The 10,387-nt window shown below is 36.2% G+C and overlaps 1 pseudogene; it reads left to right on the forward strand.

Annotated features, from left to right (window-relative positions):
- The first annotated feature begins 9,089 nt into the window (after nt 1-9,089).
- LOC131832342 (large ribosomal subunit protein eL33-like) lies at nt 9,090-9,445 on the forward strand (annotated as a pseudogene).
- The last annotated feature ends 942 nt before the right edge of the window (nt 9,446-10,387 follow it).

A 10,387-nucleotide genomic window follows, 5' to 3' on the forward strand; every position in this document is an offset into this window, starting at 1 on the left:
TTTTCACAAGTTTTTGATGTAGTCCCTGGAGGTTATATAATGTATTTTTATTCTCTTATAATATTCTACAAGGTCATAAAATTACTCTTTTGTGGTATTTCATGTGATGTGGGTTTGGTGTGATATGAGGATGTTTTTCTTTAATCTCATTAGAATTAGAGAAACAAGACCTTACTTTTAAATGTAGAAAATTGTTCCTGGGTACAAAAATAAAAGCAGAAAAGAAGAAAGGAAACAAAAAATAAGAGGAAACAAAGGGAAAGTAAAAGAAGTGAAAAGTGAAAATAAGATTGGGCATTAATATCTGTTGTAAATATAAATAAATATTTGGTACTAAACTATAAGTATATGTGATGTGTGAGGCTTAAATGTTTATAAATGATTGAATGAATGAGTAAAGTCATACCGCATTTTTACCCATTTATGTATTGATGGACACTTTGGTTGCTTCCATATTTTAGATAATGTAAATAATGCTGCAATGAACACAGAGACATAGAGGTGCATAAATCTTTTTGAATTAGTTTTCATTTTCATTGGGTAAGCACACAGTAATGAAATTACTGGGTCATATGGTATTCAATTTTTATATTTTTGAGGAAACTTTGTACTATTTTCCACAGTGGTTGCACCAATTTACATTCCCACCAGTAGTGCACAAGTGCACAAATTCTCTTTTCTCCGCATCTTTGCTAACAGTTATTATTTTTTATCTTTTTGATACTATCCATTTTGACTAGTATGAAGTGATATTTCATTGTGGTTTTAACTTGCATTTCCATGATGATGAGTGATGTTGAGGATCATTTCATGTATCTGTTGGCTATCTGTATGTCTTCTTCAGAAAAATGTCTATTCAAGTCCTCTGCCCTTTTTTTTTTTTTATTGGATTAATGTTTTTTTGGTGTTGATTTGTTTGAGTTTTAAAAATCAGAAAGGATGAATACCCAACTTTTGTAGCAACATGGACAGGACTGGAAGAGATTATGCTGAATGAAATAAGTCAAGCAGAGAGAGTCAATTATCATATGGTTTCACTTATTTGTGGAGCATAACAAATAGCATGGAGGGCAAGGGGAGTTAGAGAGGAGAAGGGAGTTGAGGGAAATTGGAAGGGGAGGTGAACCACGAGAGACTATAGACTCTGAAAAACAAACTGAGGGGTTTAAAGGAGCAGGGAGTGGGAGGTTGGGGGAACCAGGTGGTGAGTATTAGAGAGGGCATGGATTGCATGGAGCACTGGGTGTGGTGCAAAAACAATGAATACTGCTATAAACATTCGGGTGCATGTGCCCCTTTGGATCACGGTAGGAGAAGAATCAATGAAACAAGATGGGATTGGGAGGGAGACAAATCATAAGTGACTCTTAATCTCACAAAACAAACTGAGGGTTGCTGGGGGGAGGGGGTTTGGGAGAAGGGGGTGGGATTATGGACATTGGGGAGGGTATGTGCTTTGGTGAGTGCTGTGAAGTGTGTAAACCTGGTGATTCACAGACCTGTACCCCTGGGGATAAAAATATATGTTTATAAAAAATAAAAAATTAAAAAAAACAATGAATACTGTTATGCTGAAAATAAATTTAAAAAAATAAATAAATATTTTAAAAATTAACCAAGAGAGAAATTAAAAGAATAGTACAAAGACATTTGTATATTCTTAGCTTGTTCTGCCACTGATATTTTGCTCAGTTTGTGTGCTCTCTCTCTGTATATACATCTATTTGTTGAGTAATGTGAAATTGAACTGCAGATATCATAGCCTATCTTCAGCATGTTTCTCCTAACAACAAGGAAAGTCTCCTACATAATGCCATTTTCTGTTTCCTTCTTATTATGGATGTGTATGGTTATTGCTTAGAGTTTTCTTTTCATTTCTGGAACATTTTATATTTTCTTGGACCAGCAATCACAGAGATTTCTATGAAGCAGTTTAGGTGCTTAGGTGGCTTGTTAGATTTCTTAGTTTGAATGTCCTCTTTTGTTGGTGTAGTAAGGTGCATTTAAAAACTATTTGGTGCTAAGCATGATACGCTCTAGTTCGTGAAGTGTGTAAACCTGGTGATTCACAGACCTGTACCCCTGGGGATAAAAATATATGTTTATAAAAAATAAAAAATTAAATTAAAAAAAAAATATTTGGTGCTTTGGTGTGGAGGTGGAATTATTATACTTCTAATTTTGTGCTTCTCATTTGTTTCTACCAGGCTATTAATTTAAACTACTTAGTTTTTTCTTTCCTTTCACTGACAAGCTTCCAAGAGATTTCCCCTTCTAGGTTGCCTTTCTTTTTCTCTGCCTCCAAAGTGGATTTGGACTTCACTAGAGTTTTCCTGTCTTTGTAATTAAGGTCTGAAGTTTGATCCCTCACAATTTCTGCCTTCTGGCTGTAGGAGATGAGAGGTTCTCAGAACTAAGGAGTTCTGACTTTCACAATTTGCCTTAAATTGGTCATTAATCACCCTTAGCGTGGCATTGTCTTTGTCCAAAGCTTTGATCACACTTCACGACATTCATTCAAAATCTTTTGTCTGTATAATTATTATTTCCTCTGAACCTCTTTCATGATTGAGGTATTGTACCTGACAGTGTATTCCCTACCAACAGTTTTTCATTCCAGTTCACCACAGGTGAAAGTGTTAACAAATTGCACCATCCACATGCTAGGAATTACTATCAGTACTCTACCTACTACTAGTGTTGGGGTTCTTATTGCCAGCTGGCTGATGAGTGCTGTACCTCAAAAATCACATTTTAGAATTTTTTTTTTCCAGACCATTCCTTATGCCAACTATCTTAGGTCAATGGTCTTGGGAAACAGATTCTGGGATGAAGAATTTGCATATAGGAATTTCACTGGGAATGCTATCAGAAACAACACCTATGAGGGCTTAAGGATGCAAGCTTGGGCAAAGTGATGAATTAAGCTACAAAGTGGTTACTGCAAAGTCTTCAACTGATCTATAGGAGCCTTGGAGCTTAGACAACCTTTCAGGCTTCTAATTGCAGCAAGGGGAACAGATCTCATTGGCTACCTTTGTGGTAGAGGTGTGACTTCAGGTGGGAACTTCCTTTGAGCTGAAAGTGGTTACCAGGTAGGGACTTAGATATGAGCTGTCAGCAGCCAGCATGTCTAGAAGCTAGGGATTTGATGACTTTGGTTCTGATTGAGAAGAGGTACACTAGAAGAGGTAAGAGAAAAAGTAGAAAGTGTTATCAATATAACACTTCAGGTGAGAGATAATGACAGCTTGGTAGTCAGAGGTGGTTGGATTTGGAATATATTTCAAAGGATTTGCTAATGGATTAGATGGCAGGGGGAGAGGAATCGAGGGTATTTTCAAAATTTTTGGCCCTGAACAATTGAAAAGATAAAGTTGTCTCATTAATTTAATGAGAAGTAATGGCTAGCAGAAGATTTTGTCTTACAGCATCTGTATTTACTGAAGAATGTAACGAGCCTCATCTCATTTATAATTTTTAGCTGCATTAAAGAATAAGGGTTTATACAAGGCGCCTGGGTAGCTCAGTGGGTTAAGCCTCTGCCTTTGGCTCAGGTCATGATCTCAGGGTGCTGGGATCAAGCCCCGCATCAGGCTCCCTGCTCAACGGGGAGCCTGTTTCCCTTCCTCTCTCTCTCTGCCTGCCTCTCTGCCTACTTGTGATCTCTGTCTGTCAAATAAATAAATAAAATATTAAAAAAAAAGAATATGGGTTTATAATTTTCTGTTCCTATAGTATAAATTGCCTAAGTTGATCCAACTAGAAGTTTAAAAATTGAATAGACTTATCACCTTGGAATAAATTAAAATTTTGGCAAATAATTATCTTTAATGAAATAAACTCTAGATTAAAGTCAAATACTTTTAAACTTTAAAAGACAGGCAATTCTTATGATAAGCATCCATTTTCAAAGGTGTGAAATGGCAAGAAATCTTTCTAAGTCATTTTAAGAAAATAGCATAACCCTGATATAAAAACTGAGCACTGATAACAGTAAAAGAAGAAAATCCAGATTAATCTCAATTGGGAATGTAGATTTAAAAACCCTAGTCAAAGCACTAATAAATCTGATTCAAGAGTATTTGAGGACATCAGCCAAATGGTGGCATAGGAATTTCTACTGGTCATCTCCTCCCAGAAATGTCGAACAATTATCTGTACATGAAATACCTTCATGACAGCCAGGATCCCAGGTGAGAGATTGCATCACCTGGATGAAGCACAGAAGTAAGAAAGGATGCAGAGAAAGGTAGAAAGGATTGATTCACACAAATACTATTACCCCTCCCCAAGCCAGAGCAGCTTAGACCAGAGAGAGAAGGAGAATTAAGTGAGTGCTTATCTTTACTTTGGACCCTAGAGCCAGCACGCCCTATTGCCAGGTAGACTCCTGTTTACCTCCTAGGTGACTTTATGTAGACTCCTAAGAACCTAGTTCCTGGCTAAGCCCAGAGGTTGCCTACCTCAGCAGTCCAGACACCTGCTGTGGCTCCAACAGCTTTGAGGGGTAGCCTGCAGTTACCATGAATCAAGCCCTTGACTCAGCCTGATGCCTGCTAGATCCAGCAGCCCTAGACAGCTCCCATGACTCCAGGCTCTCAGAGGGCCCCTGAACCCTAGGTGGGCTTCCAGCCCACCTAGGTACTGGTTGGCTCCTACAGCCCTAGTCAACTTAATGGCCCAAGATGGTTCTCACAGCTCCAGGCAGTTCTTCAGTTCCAGCCTCCCAGTAGACTCCTACAAATCCAGATTCTGGCCCACCCAGAATCTGGCTGGTTCTTGTGGCTCTAGGTATTTCCTGTGGCTATAGGTCTGAAAACCTAGGCTCTGCAGAGGGGTCGGGGGCACCTGTGAACCTGTGAACCTGGAGTGCTGGCAAGGCCCAGCACCAGACTGACTAGAGTTACCCAAGCATTTAGCTCATTGCATAATTAGGGCACGTAAGTACTCCAGCAGCAAGCTTGCCCACAGACACCACCATTCTGCCTACCCAGAGTCTCTGGACAGGTTGAGTGATGAAGGGCCTGTTGGAGCCAGTCTGCAGAGACTGGAAGAAGTCTCAATGTCCTCAAATGTGCAGACATTAACACAAGGCCAATATCATGAATAAAAAAGGAAACATATCACTAAAGGAAACTAACAAAATTTCTATGACTGTAAAAAAAAAATAAAAATTTATGAGTTGTCTGACAAAGAATTCAGAAGAATCCTCTTAAGGAAATTCAGTGAACTACAAGAAAACACAGGCAAATGACAAGCAATTCATCAATAAAACACAAAGTTCAACAAAGAAATAGAAGTCATGAAAAAAAAAAAAGAGAATTGAAGACTATAATGATTGAATTGAAAGGCTTAAGAGAGGTCTTAAAAAGAAGACTTAGCTAAGCAGAAGGAACAATTAGTGAACTAGAAGAGAGGCCATTTGAAATGACATAATGAGAGAAACTATGTGATAGCATTTAAAGAAACTATGCAGTTTTAGAGTCTCAGAAGGGAGAGAGAAAGAGAGAGAGAGAATGAGAGAGAGAGAAAGGAGCAGAAATCTCATTAAAAAAAATAATGGCTGAGGGGCGCCTGGGTGGCTCAGTGGGTTAAGCCTCTGTCTTCGGCTCAGGTCATGATCTCAAGGTCCTGGGATCAAGCCCCACATCGGGCTCTCTGTTCAGCATGGAGCCTACTTCCCCCTCTCTCTCTGCTTACCTCTCTGCTTACTTGTGATTTCTCTGTCTCTGTCAAATAAATAAATTAATTAATTGAAAAAAATAATGGCTGAGAATGTCCCAAATCTGGGGAGAGATTTAGAAACCCAAGTTCATGAAAAAAGTAGGTCAAAAATTTCAACCCAGTGATCTTTTCCAAGACACATTATAATAAAACTGTCTAATATAAAAAAGAGAACATTTTTAAAAGCAATGAGAGAAAAAATATTCTCCCATAAAAGATATTAGAAAACAGAAATCAACTGAGTAAATTTGAAGATCAAATTAGTTTTATTAAATGATTCATGAATTGGGTGGCATCCCATCCAGCAAGTGGAGGGGCACTCCAAGCACTTGTACAAAATGGAAGAATTTTATGGGAAGGAGAGTAGGACAAGAAAGTTATTAGTCAAAGAAAAGGACTGTTTCAGGTAAGGTGACTTTCCATTAAAGGGAAGAACAGGAGGTTTTATCATGCAGTTTATCTCATCCTCCTTTGGGGAATTGAGAGGGCCCATGTGACAGACTCATTCGTGCCCATTAGAAAATTCCTGACAGGTTAAGATTACATTTCTGGGAAGGTTGAACTGTAGTTAGGTTAGGTACTAAGTCCTGGTTTGGGGACTCAGCCTAAGTCATGCCATTTTAGTCCTGTGGTTTTCTTTTTAACAAAGGAAGTCCCAGTAAGGCTGTCAGTGAATTTCTCAACAGGAACCTTTCAGGCTAAGAGAGTGAGATGATATATTCAAAGTGCTGAAAGGAAACAAAAAAAACTGCCAACCAAAAATATTTTATTCAACAAAGTTGTCTTTCAGAATGTGGAAGAGATAAAGATTTTTCTAAACAAAAGCCATAGAGTTCATCACAACTTCACTTGCTTTACAAGAAGTACTGAGAAGAGTTCTTCAAGATGAAAGGAAAGGATGCTGATTACTAGCAAGGAAATATATGAAAATCTATTATGCTGGTAAAGGTAGTGTATAGTCAAGTCAGAATATTTTAATACTGGAAAAAGGTAATGGCTTAATCAGGCAATATAAATATAAAGGTTTAATATTAAATATTAAAGTATGGTAAATGGTATTAATTATTAATATTAATTAAGTGATAATAAATATTAATTATTAAATATTAAAATGTGGTTAACATAAAAAATATGGTAGCTACAATAATTTTTTCTATGGATGCAAAATATAAAAATAAGTATAGTATGACATCAAAATATAAATTATGTGGGCAACTAAAAGGGTAGAGTTTTGTATATGATTGATGTTTGTATTAGCTTAAAATAGATTGTTCTAACTGAAGATGTTTTATGTAAGCCTTATGATAACTGCAAAGTAAAAACCTAAAGTGGATACTCATAAAGAGAATGGAATCAAGGCACACCATTACAAAAAGTCATCAACCCGGAAAGAAAGACAGCAGAATAAGAGGAAAGGATCAAGGAAACTACAAAAATCAAGAAAACAATAAGATGGCATTAGTAAGCCTTACCTATCAATAATTACTTTAAATGTAAGTGGTTTAAGTTATTTAATCAAAAGGCATTTCAGCTTTAAGGACATAGGCTTGTAATGAAGAGCTGGAAAAAAAGATATACTTGCAAATGGAAAACAAAATAGAGCAAGAGTAGCCATACTTAGATCAGACAAAATAGACTTTAAGTCAAAAACTGTATAAAGAGACAAAGAAGTATTTCTTTAATAATGAAGTGATCAACTCATCAAGAATATGTAACAATGGTGAATATATGCAGCCACCATCAGGAAAATATGTTGAGTAAGTGCTAAAAGATTTGAAGGGAGAAATAGACAAAAATACATTAATAGGAGAATTCAGTACCCCAATTTTAACAATAAATAGGTCATCCAGACAGAAAATCAATAAGGAAACATTGGACTTGGACCATACTTTAGACCAAACAGACCTGACAAACATATACAAAGCATTTCACCCAATGACAGCAGAATACACATTCTTCTTGAGTAAACTTGGAATATTCTCCAAAATAGATCATATGTTAAATCACAAAATAAGCCTTAGAAAATTTAAGAAGACTGAAACAATACCAAGTATCTTTTCTGACCAAAATCAATAACTTGAAATCAGTAATAGGAGGAATGCTGGAAAATTCACAAATGTTTGGAAATCAAACAATATATTCCTCACAACAAATGGGTCAAAGAAGAAATCAGAAGAGGAAAAAAAAGTCATTGAACAAAAGAAGATGGATATGTACAATAAAGCAAGACTTATGGGATGCACCCAAAGCCATCTATATATATATAGTGTAATCCCTATTAAAATTGCAATGATATATATATATATATATATATATATATGTATATAATCTCACAGAAATAGAAAAAAAAAATCCTAAAATTTTATGTAACTACAAAAGACTCTATTTGGAGTCTTTTCAAAGGGTAAAAAAAGTAATCTTGAGAAAGAAGAACAAAGCTGGAGACATCACATTTCCTGCTTTGCAACTATATTACAAAAGCTTCAAAACTACATGGTACTAGCATTAAAAAAACACATAAATTAATGGAACAGAATGGAGAAAGAGCCAAGAAATAAACCCACACATACAGTCAACTAATACTTGGCCACAGAGTCAAAAACAGTCAATGAGGAAAACATAGTCTTCTTAAATAATGTTGGGAAAACTGAATAACCAATTGTCAAAGAATAAAATTAGATGCCTACCTTAAATTCCTTATAAAAATTAACTTGAAATGAATTAAATACTTGGATTTAAAAACTAACTGTCGGGCGCCTGGGTGGCTCAGTGGGTTAAGCCGCTGCCTTCGGCTCAGGTCATGATCTCAGGGTCCTGGGATCGAGTCCCGCATCGGGCTCTCTGCTCAGCAGGGAGCCTGCTTCCCTTCCTCTCTCTCTACCTGCCTCTCCATCTACTTGTGATTTCTCTCTGTCAAATAAATAAATAAAATCTTTAAAAAAAAAAAAAAAAAAAAACTAACTGTGAAGCTGTTAGGGAAAAAAAAGCAAAATAGGGGCAATGTTCCTTGACATTGTTCTTGGCAAAGTTTTTTTTATTTTTTTGTTTTGTTTTGTTTTGTTTTTGGATATGATACTAAAAATGTAAGCAACAAAAGCAAAAGTAAAGAAGTATGACTATATAAAGTTAAAAAGCTTCTGTTTGGCAAAAGAAACAGCAAAATAAAAGGCAATCTACAGAATGAGAGAGAATATTTAGAAACTGTGTATTAGCTAAGGATTTAATATGCAAAATACATAAGGAATTCCTGTAACTCTGTAGGGAAAAACCAACAATCTCATTTAAAAAGGGGCAAAGTTCTCTTTCTGCCATCTTAGAGCTTGTGATGGCCTGCTGGGAACAGGGCTCCTAAAATGACAAATATGTATGGATGGCTATGGTTCAAGGCCATTTTCGCTGACTATATGTAAGGTCTCCAAAACCAAAGGGAGCGTACAGCTTTTCTTAAAATTGAAGGTGTTTATGCTTGAGATGAAACTGAATTCAATTTAGCAAGAGATATGCTTATGAGTACAAAGCAAAGAACAACACAGTTACTCCTGGTGACATAGTGAACAAAAACAGAGTAATCCAGGGTAACGTAACCCATGCTCATGGGCACAGTGGCATGGTTTGTACCAAGTTCTGAAGGAACATTCCCAATGAAGCTATTGGCCACAGAATCCATGTGATGCTCTACCCCTCAAGGACTGAAACCTCCTTAAAAATAAATAAATAGAGGTGCATAATTGTAAAAAAAAAAAAAAGGGCAAAGGACTTGAAGAGGCAGTTTTTCAAAAGGAGACATACCATGGCCAATTGGTACATGAAAAGATGATGGACATCACTGATCCTCATGGAAATGCAAATCAAAACCATTGTGAGATCGCACCTCATACTTGTTAGAATGGTGAAAATCAAAAAGACAAGAGACAACAAGTTTTGGCAAGGTTATGGAGAAAAGGAAATGGATATGCACTGTTGGTGGAAATACAAATAAGTATAGCCACTGTGGAAACCAGTATATAGGTTCCTACCATTAGGCCCAGCACTCCCACTTCTGGGTAGATATCCCAAGGAAATGTAGACACTGTCCTGAAGAGATATCTGTATTCCCATGTTTATTGTAGCTTGATTTTTAATAGGCAAGATGTGGAAACTACCTAAGTATATATATCAACAAATAAATGGAAAAAGAAATGTAATAACAGTAAACAATGAAGTATCATTCAGCTATAAGAAAGAAAGAAATCCTGCTTTTTTGAGACAACATGGATGGAGCTTGAGAGCATTATGGCAGTGGAATAAGACAGAAAAAGGTAAATACTGCATGTTCTCACTTATATGTGGAATCGAAAAAAGCTAAACCAGTATAAATGGCATAATGGTGATTGTCAGGAGCTGAAGGTTAGGAAAATGAGGAGGTATTGGTCAAAGGGTATAGACTTTTATTTATTAGAGGTTCAGTCCTGCAGATCCAATGTGTAGCATGGTGATTATAATTAATAATATTACATTATATACTTAGAAGTTGTGAAGAACGCTTGTCTTATTTTTTTTTAACCACAAAAAGAAATGGTAATTGTGTAAAGGGAGGAAGTGCTAGCTAACTTTATTGTGACAATCATTTTGTGATATATATATATATATATATATGCATCAAATTATTATTATTATTATT

This window comes from Mustela lutreola, chromosome 1 (genome assembly GCF_030435805.1).
Source record: "Mustela lutreola isolate mMusLut2 chromosome 1, mMusLut2.pri, whole genome shotgun sequence".
NCBI classification, from domain to species: Eukaryota; Metazoa; Chordata; class Mammalia; order Carnivora; family Mustelidae; genus Mustela; species Mustela lutreola.